Genomic DNA, 12,384 nt, shown 5'->3' with positions numbered 1-12,384 from the left:
AGATCAGAGACTTACACCAGCCCTATCATTCAGGAGGGGTTAGAGAGAGAAGGGGCTGAGTCTGCTCATTAGCTGGCTAATAACTCTTGAGTTTGTCATGGAGATGTCATGGAGAAGAGAAAATGAATGAGACGACATCCATGTCCCCAAGATGAGGGGAAAGCAGATGCATGTACACAATTAGCTGTATGAAGCCACATTGAGGTGCGTGAACAAAGCACTACAGGAACCCTTTTCCTCTTTGGTATTCTTTTCCTTCTACAGGCCATGTTTTTACAGAAAAAAAACTTAGCAAATAATAAGCAAAAGGAAAAAATTAGAGTCATTCTATATTATACCACCCAGAAAGGACTATCATTAACATTTTGGAGTATACCTTTTCAGATCTTTTTCTTATGCAAATATATGCACGGGTTCAAAACATATATATGTTCTCTCTATATATAGATAGATATTTTTCTAAGACAGAATTATACACCATATATAGGATTTTACCTTTTGGCATCTCACAATACACCGTGAATATCTTTTCAACTAACACGTATATATTGGCATCAACATATTTAATATCCACATTGCATCCACTATTTGACTTTAAAATAATTTAGCTAATAATAATAAGGTGGAGAGATGGGGGTTCCTGTCCTTCCCCTTGAGTCAAGTGAGGCGGGCTCCAATGGCAACATTCAGAGAACCTGATACGTGTTTCTTACAGTTTTGGGAGCCAGCGTTGGTGTCAGATCCTGCCTAAGAGCCTAAAGGACAAATGTAGGGTGGCTAGCAGCTGATAGACAAGATAAAGGAGAGGGACTCTGCTGGGATCAGCCTCTAATCCCAGAGTTGCCAGGTGAGGATGCAAGAGCGTTTCCCACGGACCACACACTGGAAAGAAACAAGTTGCTTGGTGACTGCATCAACATAAAGTTTACAGTGGATAAAGGAGCTCAGACTGTATTTCGATGCTACTGAGGACCCACTGGGAGGCTGAGATGGGGAATGATGCTGTCAGAGCCTGGCTGTAGGAGATGCATCTACTAACTATGTTTAAGGCAACTGGAGACAGGGGAGACTAGAGGACAGGAAGTCAGTTCAGAGGCTGTTACTAAAGTCTGAAGACAATGTTCCCTCCTTCCAGGGGAGTTAGTGGATCGGGTTCAAGTCTGGTTTCTACCATCGATGAACTTGGATCCCTCACTTAACTTTCCTGGGCCTCAATATTCCACCCATAACAAGGGGATAAAAGCACCCCAAGGAGGGCTTCCCTGGTGGCGCAGTGGTTGAGAGTCCGCCTGCCGATGCAGGGGACAGGGGTTCGTCCCCTGGTCCGGGAGGATCCCACATGCTGCAGAGCGGCTGGGCCCGTGAGCCATGGCCGCTGAGCCTGCGCGTCCGGAGCCTGTGCTCTGCAGCAGGAGAGGCCACAGCAGTGAGGGGCCCGCGCACCACAAAAAAAAAAAAAAAAAAAAAAACCACCCCAAGGAGTGATGAAAATGCTTTGGAACTTGCTAAAGGTGATGGCTGCACAGTCTTGTGACTGTACTAAATGCCGCTGAAGTGTACACAATTATAATACTTAATTCCATGTCATGTGCATGGCACCTCAATTAAAAGGCGAAAAAGAAAATAACCCCAAGAGTTGTTGTGAAGATTGAGTCTGGTGGGTTAGTTTTTATAGTCACTCTTATGTGGGCCAACATGAAACTAGCTTTCTTCCCATAATTACATTAACCCTTCTTGGTCCAGATCCCTCCACAGTCTCAGAGCCAGCAACTTATTTGGGTTCCCTTAAGGTTTTCCAGGCTTATAGTTCAATCTGGTTATTAAAATCTCAGTCACGGTGCAGTTTATAATTTCAGTGTCATTCCTTCTCCACACAGAGGGTGTCTGTGCCAGCCTAGGCAGCGTGAGGGCTTGGCAGGAGACAAACGGTGGTTGATTACAGCGGGAGGTTGCATAACTGGTTCGCAGTAACTTTGCCGGGACTCCCCTAGCCCGAGCCATCACCATCTGGCTCCTGGCCACGGCCTCATCTGGCTGCTGCCGGGAGTTGGGGGGGCAAGGCTCTCCGCCTGCTTCTGTCAGCGCCGCACTGAAGAGCTGGTCGCCCTGCAGGCGCTGTATGAGGTTTCCTTGGGCAGCATTCACCCCGGCCACACCACGGAGGACCCCAGAGAGCAGCCAGGTCTGTTGGAGGTGGAGGATTGGTTGTCCCTCATTCCAAAGCTCTTCTCAGTGCTAGCTCGGCTGGGTGACCACTTGGCAGCCTGAGGCTCTCCCCTCCCCCTCCCAACCACCCAACTAATGTCCGGCATCCTCTTTTTTTAAAATTTTTAAAATTTTTTTTTATTTTTTGTGGTACGCGGGCCTCTCACTGTTGTGGCCTCTCCCGCTACGGAGCACATGCTCCGGACGCGCAGGCTCAGCGGCCATGGCTCACGGGCCCAGCCGCTCCGCGGCATGTGGGATCTTCCCGGACCGGGGCACGAACCCGTGTCCCCTGCATCGGCAGGCGGACTCTCAACCACTGCGCCACCAGGGAAGCCCCAGCATCCTCTTGAGAGTCCTTCCCTGTGTCCTCCTAGCTCCTGGCCCCCCAGCTACCTAGGGTGAAGCCACTCTGCCGAATTCTAATCCAGAACTTGTTTTCTCACTCGCCACTAGTTAAAAGAGACACACTTAAATCTCCTCCCCGCTGGCTTCGTGCTCGATTTTTCACTGATTCACAACTAACGTTTTCTTTCGGGGACTTAACGAGGACAGATGACAGGCATGGTTGATGGCTCCTCCCTCATGTGTCCCTGGTCCTGTCACAGTCATTACATGACAGACTCTAGGAAGACAGTCATTGAAGAAAAATGGATGGCAAAGAGAGAGAGAGAAAAGTCAGTCTTAACTTTTGTCCCCAAGCCAGCCCTCGTCAGCTGAAAGCACACCCACCAGCCTCTGAGATGCGTGCTGGCCAGCACCTTAGACCTTCTGGCTCTCCTGAAGGGAGCTGCCACAGGAAGACGGATAAAAGAGTTAGGGCTTTTCAGATCGGAATGGAAGAGGCTGAGAGGCCCAGCTCAAGCCCTGCTCCTGGCAGCTAAGGCTAAAAGTGCCTACGACACCAAAATCATAGTATAAGAAATGGCAGTGCAGTAACCTCCTCTTTCTCTTTTCTGCATAAGGAACTCCTATCTATCTCTCCAAGCCCAGCTGAATACTATCCTTCTGGGGAGCCTCACCCACGCACCAAGGGGCAGTCAGGACTCCCTCTTCTGTGGGCCCCATGGGGTGTGCCGAGGGTCCACGAAGCATCGGATGTGAAGGGCCGAACGATTAGCACAGTGCCCTTCCTCTCTCCCCTGCGGCAGTGTCCCCGTGAGGGTCCCTGGACAGCATATGTATATGAGAGCAGGTGTTCTAAGCTACAAAGCACCATATTAAAAACCATATTTATCTGGCTGGGTCTTATTAGCTGCTTGCACCTGTTCCCAAACTGTGAGCTCTCTGATGACAAGGATGCTTTATTTATTTATTTTTTTAAGTGTAGCCTCAACACCTCACCATGCTGGGCACAAAAGTAGGCACTTGACAGATGTGCCGGGCAGAAGCTGCCTTTACACAGGCCCACAGCCTGACCAGGAAGGCTGGCACCTGGCTCTTCGGAGCAGCACAGCCATTAGCTTGGCCTGAGCTGAGGGTCTGGCTGCTGCTGCTTCTTTGGAGACTCCTGCAATCCCGTTTGCCTTCGCCTGCTCCCAGGCGGAGAGTTGCTACCGACTCCTCCAGACTCCTGGCAGCTTCCCCCTGCTCACCCAGCGCTTGATCGTGGCCTCTCTCCTCACCTCCTCCTCCCACCCCCCGGCAGCATCCCCAGCACTGACCACTGCGTGACTGACCCAGGGTTTGTCTTAGAAGGCCAGCCTTTGGGCCTCATGTGTGGCTCAAAACCCAGTAAATTTATCTCAGAGTTAGAGAGAACACCAATGATGTGAACTGATGGGTCAGTGGTGGTGGAAAGAGCAGGGGCAGACCTGGGGTCGCATCCTGGCTCAGCTGCTAACCAGCTGTGTGGTCAGGACCAGCTGCTGAACTTCTTAGAATCTCAGTTTTCTCTACTGTTCATGGAGATTAAAACATACATACACACACACACACACACACACACACACACCCCACCCCAGAACTCACAGGATCACTGTGAAGAGTAAATACTGTGACACACACTAAGCCTCTGGCCTTGTGCTGACACATGGCAGATTCTCAGTAAGTGTTCGTTTCCTTCTTCTCCTCCTTTCAGCTAAGGCTTTTCCAAGTCTAAAAGTCCATGAGCCTTTGAAACACATGTTCCCATGTTAAACTGTAACTTGGGAAGTTTACCAAGCTGCTAGAAAGTTTATCTTCCCAGAGGAACAAGGATCTCAGGTGACAGAGACGACCTCTGCGTCCCACGTTCCCTGCAGCTCAGGAGAGGGTGCTGTAGGAGATCAGAGCTCACACACCACACCTGACCGAGGAGAGGAGAGCAGGGTCGGTTCGCAGAGAATCAACAAGTGAGCGAAAGCTCGGGAAGCCTGGGAACGACGGTGGAGCTCAGAGAGAGAGGGCAGTGACCCGAGAGCAGATGAGTCTGTGTGCAGCTGGGAGCAGAGGGCTCAGCCAGGGATGCTCTGCACTCCTGCCGCCCAACACAGGCTCCCAGGGAGACAGCAGAAGGGAGGCAGCAGTAGCCTCGGCCTCCTCTTCAGACGGGGGAAATGGCAAGATTTTGCAGACGCCGAACTTAACAGAGGGGTGGGGGAGGAGTGGGGGACCAGTAGACTCAACTCGCTGCTCTCCCTACGGGCAGTGGTCCTGAGAGCGATCCCAGCACCAGCGGCGTGGGCATCACCTGGGTTTGTTAGCGATACAGATCGGCAGGCCCCACCTCAGACAGCTCAACACGGACTCAGCCATCTGTGTTCTAATAAGCCCTCTGGGTGTCGCTGATTCTTGCTAAGGTTTGAGAACCGTCGCCTTGGGGGATGCTTTTAGTCATTTACCTGAAACTTCCTTCCCATTTCGAAGCAGTGGGAAGTGGCACAACACTGGAATGGTCGTCACCTTTAGAGACAAGAAGGTCTGAGTTCAGATCCAGACTCTGCCCCTAAGTGGCTGTGTGGCCTTGGACAAATCCATCAATCTCTCTGAACCAGTTTGCTCAAGCATAAAATATCTACCTCTCAGGATTAAGTGGTTAGGTTTGGAGAGAACGTGCAGAAAGCATTTAGCAGAGTGCCTGGCACATAGGAGCTGCTCACCATCATCATCACTGTCATCAGAACCACCCTGACTACGAAGAGGCCCTGGCATGAGTCAGGCCACACGGGGATCATCCTGCTCCGTGAGTGTTTACTCCGCTGCTCAGAATGCCCCTTGCTGCCACTTGTTGCTGGGCTGCATCCTCATTAGGCTAGGAGCGACTTAAAGACAACAATTCCTTTCAAATTTGATGAGAAACAAATATCTAATTCGGATATACCAAATGAAACGCCAAGGGGAAAAACCACTCTCGTTACAATATAACCCAGCCATGTTCCCGCCCTACCCACTTCCCCTTTCCACTTAGATAAGTCCCTTAAGCACACAGTAGCACCCGGCAAATATTTGTTGAATGTTGAATGAATGGATTGGCTCAATTTGATTCGAAAATGCCCAACTGTTGTGCAATAAAAGGAACTGAATTTGTGGCCAGGCCTTTAGCCTCCTGGGGTGGAAACAGGGCAGAACCGGCCGTAACAGTCACTTGGGCAGCCCACTGGAATCTTGGGAAATCAGGCACTGAAGGGACGGGAAGAGACCACGCTGGCCAGGACAGGGAACGGAGGTGGTTTTCTGAATTTAGCAAAGGCCTTCCACTATGAGATGGCTAGTGGCCCTCCATCCCCTGCTGTACGCGTCAGTGTCTGCTCCACCCACTAAGCCTGCTGGGGGCTTGCCCATGCTGGAGAGTCAAATGTCCTGTGGCCTCTGCAATGCAGAGCAAACAGGAATCAGAGCACCAAAACTGGTGTGCCAGTTTGCTTCCCCATGGGTTGGGGGGTGGGGGGAATGTACATATCGCCCTTCTCGTTTTGGCCAAAGGGCTATCATTTGGGCCTTTGGCATCTTCTTTCACTCCCCAGACACTGCACAAGTCACCTGTGGCCTGGCTGCCATCCTGCTCTTCTCCATTTATCCTCCCCTCTGTCTCCAACATAGATCTTATCTTCCACTCCCTGCTTGCAGAATAAAGTCCCAACGCCTTGGCAGGGCATTCATCCTTTGCAATTTGTCCCCAACCTGAATGTCCAGCTTTACTGCCCTCGGCCACACCTAACTTCTGCCTGCTAGTGCCCTGCTCTCTCATACGTCTGGCCACTGACTGAAGGGCCTCTCCTCCTGTTGTCTGCTTGGAGGACTCTGACACCTCTTTCCAGAACCTGTTTAAATGCAGTTTTCTACGAAATGGACCCGCCAGCACCTAGCAGCTTCCTGAATACTTTCCTAAGTCTTTACTTAGCCTGGAAGTCTCCTTTTCCAACCCACAAATTCCTAGTGTCCTTTAGGACATGGCTCTAGTATTGCTTCAAAAATTTTTTTAATTTTTTTTTTTTTGGACATAGTTTCAAACTTAAAGCAAAGTTGCAAGCATAGGACAAAGAATTCTTGTACATCTTTCACCCAGATTCCCTAAATATTAATGTTTTCCCACATTTGCTTTAACCTTCTCCTCATTCTCTCTCACCCTCCCCCCCGGGTGTATAATTTTATTTTTTTCTGAACAGTTTATGAGTTATTTTCAGACATTATACCCCTCTACTGCTTCAATGTGTATGTTTTCTAAAACCAAGGAAATTCTCTTACGTAATTAGAGAATAATTATCAAAGTTAGGAAATTAACTTTGATACTAATTATTATCTAATATACAGATCTTATTCAGATTTCACAAATTATCCCAATAATGTCCTTAATAGTAAAGAAAATTCCCAGATCATCATTGCATGTAGTTGTTATGTCTGTTTAGTATTCTTTAATCTACAACAGTTGCCTGTTCTTTTTTTTTGGTCTTTCATGACAATTGACATTTTTGAAGTATCTAGGCCAGTTATTTTGTGGAAAGTACCTCATTTTAGGTTTGTCTGATATTTCCTTACCTTGGGTTCATGCTGTGCAGACTTGGCCAGGGTAGCCAGAGGTGATGCTGGGTTCATCTCAGGGTATCATATCAGGAGCTGTATGATGTCACTTTGTCCCATTTCTGGCGATGTTAACATCGGTCAGTTGGTTGATTTGTTGATATGTCTGACTCCTCCCCTGGCCCATGAGGCCCTTCTCAAGGTCAAGGAGGAACTCAGCCTTCGTGGCAGCTGGTACCTGAGGATATGGAGATATAGGGAAGTGAGAAGCACACACCAACTGATCCCCTCCCATGTGCCCAGCTCTGTGGCCACTTCTCATCTAAGCCTCACAGCAACCCTATAATTTAGTAGTTGTGCTCATTTTACAGTTGTGTTCAGAGAAGATGAAGAATTTGCCTGAGGACACTTGACTGGTAAGTAGCAGATCCAGATTCAAATCCAGGTCTTCCTCTTCCCATAACATTTAGGCACTGGAGACAATAGATGGTCAACAACACGACTGGATATTTTTTTAAACTTAAACAGAAAAATCTAACACCAAGACCACTGGAAAACTGAATACCCTCCTACATCAATGAGGATGCTTTTTATTCATTTATCCCTTCAACAAATATTTATGGTGGGTCTGCTATGTACCAGGCAGTGTCATAGATCATACAGATACAGTAGTAAACAAATAGCCTACATTCTAGTGGGACTCTGCAAATACCAGCAAATCCAGCTAAAGTGCTTGAACAATAACAAGAAAGCTAGTAGAAGAGCACCTTCAGGGTTGATTCATTCAGCAGTTCAAAGATGTCATGGCTAAGATTTTTATTCTCTGAAATTCCCTTAGCTTTCCCTTTGGGGATGCAAGATGTTTGCCTTTAGTTCTTTTTTTTTTAATAAATTTATTTATTTATTTTTGGCTGTGTTGGGTCTTCATTTCTGTGCGAGGGCTTTCTCTAGTTGCGGCGAGCGGGGGCCACTTTTCATCGCGGTGTGTGGGCCCCTCACTGTCGCCTCCTCTCTTGTTGCAGAGCACAGGCTCCAGACACGCAGGCTCAGCAGTCGTGGCTCACAGGCCCAGCTGCTCCGTGGCATGTGGGATCCTCCCAGGCCAGGGCTCGAACCTGTGTCCCCCTGCATTAGCAGGCAGATTCTCAACCACTGTGCCACCAGGGAAGCCCTTGCCTTTAGTTTTAAGCAAGATATCCTCAAAGGAAACAAAGGGGATGTTCCTGTCATGGTCCCTTTAGATGGGAAAAGAAAGCCTTGTTATAATCTTCCCAGCCAACTTCCCTTCCACCTCCCCGGCCAGAACTACATCGCCAGCTGATGCAAATCCACCCCTTGGCCAGAGGGATAAGCTGCCATGTCTGGCTCAGGGAATCTAGATTTGCTCTGCTACCATCCAGATCACCTCCAGGTTCAGCCTTCCCCAAACTACTTCGTTGTCAGAAGAGTAGGAGGAGAGTGAAAAAAACCTGCAATTTTCTTCAAAGAAGCAAAGAGGGGGAAAGGGTGTTTCCCTCATTTACAGAGTATTTACAGACTCTTGTCTTGTTTATGCAAATACAAGTTTGTGTCATTGCTATTCCTTATAGAATCCTCCCTCATGATCCACAGGTTATTGGTTCCAGCATCCCCATGGATAGCAAAATCCGAGGATGCTCAAGTCTCTTACATAAAATGAATTGACTTTGGAACCCACAGACAGGGAGGGCCAACTGTATTCATTATATCAAGTTCTACTTCATTTTCCTTACTAAGTCATATAATGTCTCTCTTTATCTATCCCTGTGTCTCTTGTCTCATTCCAAAATAAGGTCCCTTTTTGTAAAGGTAGAGAATCTTAGCCAGGGGAGGTTTAAAAATATTTAATAACTGGTTCTAGGATGTGTACTGACCACTGCACAGTGTAGGGTCCTGGAGGGTCCTTCTGCACCAGGCAATCACATTTAGTTGATGGATGGGGAGATCTAGGAAGACCCTAGTGGAGGGGTCAGGGAGGCTGGGGGGGACACTCAGTCCCTACTATTTGCCAACTGATATGGAATTATTTAAGGATTTTTTGAAATTTATTTTTTATTGAGGTATAATTGATCTATAACATTAGTTTTATGTGTACAATATAATGATTCGATATTTGTATACATTGTGGAATGATCACCATAATAAGTCTAGTTAACATGTGTTACCTTACTTAGTTACTAGTTTTATCTTTTTTTTTTTTTGTCTTGTGATAAGAACTTTTAAGATCTACTCTCTTAGCAACTTTCAAGTATGCAAGACAGTGTTAGCAACTACAGTCACCATGCCATGTGTTACATCCTGGTGACTTATTTTATAGCTAGAAGTTTGTACCTTTTGACCCCCCGCACTCATTTTGCCCACCGCCCCCAACTCCCACCTCTGGCAACCACCAATCTGTTCTCTGCGTCTATAAGCTTGGGTTTTTTGTTTTTGTTCTTTAGATTCCACATATGAGATCACGTGGTATTTGTCTTTGTCTGATTTATTTCACTTAGCATAATGTCCTCAAGGTCCATCCATGTTGTCCTATACCCATGTTGTCCTAAATGCCAAGATTTCATTTTCTATGGCTGAATAACAGTCCATTATATATATATATATATATATATATATTGCATCTTCTTTATTCATCAATGGATATTTGGGTCATTTCCATGTCCTGACTACTATAAGTAATGCAATAAACATGGAGGTGCAAATATCTTATCAACTTAGTGTTTTCATTTTCTTTGGATATATACGCAGAAGTAGAATTGTTGGATCATATGGTAGTTCTATTTTTAGTTTTTTAAGGAACCTCCATACTGTTCTCCATAGAGGCTGTATCAATTTACATTCCCACCAACAGTCCACAAGAGCTCCCTTTTTTCCACATCCTCACCAATACTTATTTCTTGTCTTTTTAATAACAGCCATTCTGATAGGTGTGAGGTGATATCTCATTTTGATTTTGATTTTCATTTCCCCAGTGATTAGTGATGTGAAGCATCTTTTCATTGGCCACCCGTATGTCTTCTTTGGAAAAATGTCTACTCATATCTGCCCATTTTAAAATCAGATTGTTTGCATTTTTCTATTAAGTTGTACAAGTTCTTTAAATATTCTGGATACTAACCCCTTATCAGATATGTGATTTGCAAATATTGTCTGCCATTCAGTAGGTTGCCTTTTCATTTTGTTGACTGTTTCCTTTGCTGTGCAGAAGCATTTTAGTTTGATACAGTCCCACTTGTTTATTTTTGCTTTAATTGCTTTTTCTATTTTAATGTCCAGCATGATAGTGCCCGTGTGATGTGCTGGACATCGGCTCCAATCTTCACAATGACCATTCTCAGTGTCAGTGTAATGACTACAGCAAGATCCTCCCAGCTTCTGCCCGTGGTCAGGCATTTGGGCCACTTCCAGTTTTAAATGCAATATGAAGCTGAGACCTAAACATCTCTGTATGCACCTTTGTTTTATTTTTTTATATTTCAAAATACATAAAATGTATATATTTATAAATATATATTGCATATTTTTGTTTCCTTGGAACACATTTCCCAAAGTGGTATTTCAAGGTCAAAGGGTAGGATCAATTTGATAATTTGCATGGTGATTTGAAAAGCATTTAAGGGACTTCCCTGGTGGCACAGTGGTTAAGAATCTGCCTGCCAATGCAGGAGACATGGGTTCGAGCCCTGGTCCGGGAAGATCCCACATGCCATGGAGCAACTAAGCCCGTGCGCCACAACTATGGAGCTCGTGTGCCACAACTACTGAAGCCCGCATGCCTAGAGCCCGTGCTCTGCAACAAGAGAAGCCACCAAAATGAGAAGCCCGCGCACCACAACGAAGAGTAGCCCCCGCTTGCTGCAACTAGAGAAGGCCCGTGTGCAGCAACGAAGACCCAACACAGCCAAAAATAAATAAACAAAAAGCATTTAACTTAGCAGAAATTGTACTGTAGACTTGTTCACAAAACTTCAAAAAATGAAAGCCTATTTCTTGGTTACTCCTGACAAGTATAAATGGTGGAAATTAATAATCATTAGGCATCATTATGCAAAAATTCCCTTCCTTAGTGCAGGAACTATATTTCTGGTTAAGAAGTTCTTGCAATTGATTAGAATTAAAATTGGGAAATAAGCAGACTTTCAACAGCAATAATAAATGAATGAATGAATGAATAGCATTTAACCAAAGGTTTAGAAACATCATTGCCTACTTTTTCAGACTACTGTTGCCAGGGGACCGGAAGGCACATGGTGTAATGGAAAGAAGGTGGGCACTGGAGTAAGGAGAGCTGGGCTCAGCTCTGGGCAATGTTACTCTACTAGGGGTTGGGGACTTGGCAGTCTCTTAGCTTGTCCGGGCCTTGGTTTCCCCAAGTGCAAAATGGGGGAGATGCCATCTCTCACAGCACCAGGCACAGCAGGCACTGATTGCCTCCATCTGTTCCTGACTTTGGCCTGAGGCCTGGCCACCCTTGTCACGCCCTCACCATGGGCGGACTCTGAACGATGAACTGTCAAAGGGCCCTTCGCCGTAAGGAAGCGCGTAGGCTGCCACCTCCTGGTGTAAAGAGTTAGTGTCCAGATGACTTTGGGGATCAAGCTGCTCCCCCTTGTGTCCCTGTGAGGATCTGCCCCAAGGGTGAAGCTGCCAAAGAAAAGGAAGGTTCTTCCCACCTAGACTGGCCCTGGTGTCGGTGGTGGCTTTAAAGTGATGTCCTCCTTCTGCCAGTGCAACTCTGGGGGAGAGATGATGTGGGGTTTTGAAAAGCTGCCTGTAAAGGAAGCTGTTTTTACTTTTGGGGACTGTGAAGGTGCTGGTAAAGGCATCTTGGCAAAAGCAGGAGGCCTTTATCAGTGATTTATTAAACCCTGTTTAGAAAGGCTGACAGCAGTGGTCAATCAGCCCACAAATACTTACAGAGCACCTACCACGTGCCAGACATGTACTTTGATAAACAACCTTCAACAAGACAGGCAGGGTCCCTGCTCTCCTTGTCTAGTGGGGAAGTTTAGGAATAAGATTCTTTTTTAACTGATATACTTTCTTCTACTTATTTAATTGAAGACAAAATGACATCTAAGCTGAAAAACTTAAAACACAGTATTTAACCTTCCAAACACTGTAGCTATTTTTATTTCAACACCTTCCAGCCCTTGTACACTTGTGTGCACATTTTTACAGAGCTATAATCATAACACCTGGTATTCTGAAGTTAGATACGTTTCA

At 46.3% G+C, this 12,384-nt stretch overlaps 1 protein-coding gene across 1 annotated transcript in view; it reads right to left on the bottom strand.

Moving 5' to 3' along the window:
• Positions 1-7,358, bottom strand: part of USP3 (ubiquitin specific peptidase 3) — a 129,039-nt gene extending 121,681 nt beyond the window's left edge. Inside the window, exon 1 of the mRNA XM_029236255.1 lies at positions 7,162-7,358. The gene's annotated coding sequence lies outside the window, so the exon portion shown is untranslated. The remainder of the gene's footprint in view (positions 1-7,161) is intronic.
• Positions 7,359-12,384: the final 5,026 nt, after the last annotated feature.

Source organism: Monodon monoceros, unplaced genomic scaffold, assembly GCF_005190385.1.
Source record: "Monodon monoceros isolate NGI ecotype Baffin Bay Population unplaced genomic scaffold, NGI_Narwhal_1 Super_Scaffold_21, whole genome shotgun sequence".
NCBI classification, from domain to species: domain Eukaryota; kingdom Metazoa; phylum Chordata; class Mammalia; order Artiodactyla; family Monodontidae; genus Monodon; species Monodon monoceros.
This window is presented reverse-complemented; position numbering and strand designations above follow the sequence as displayed.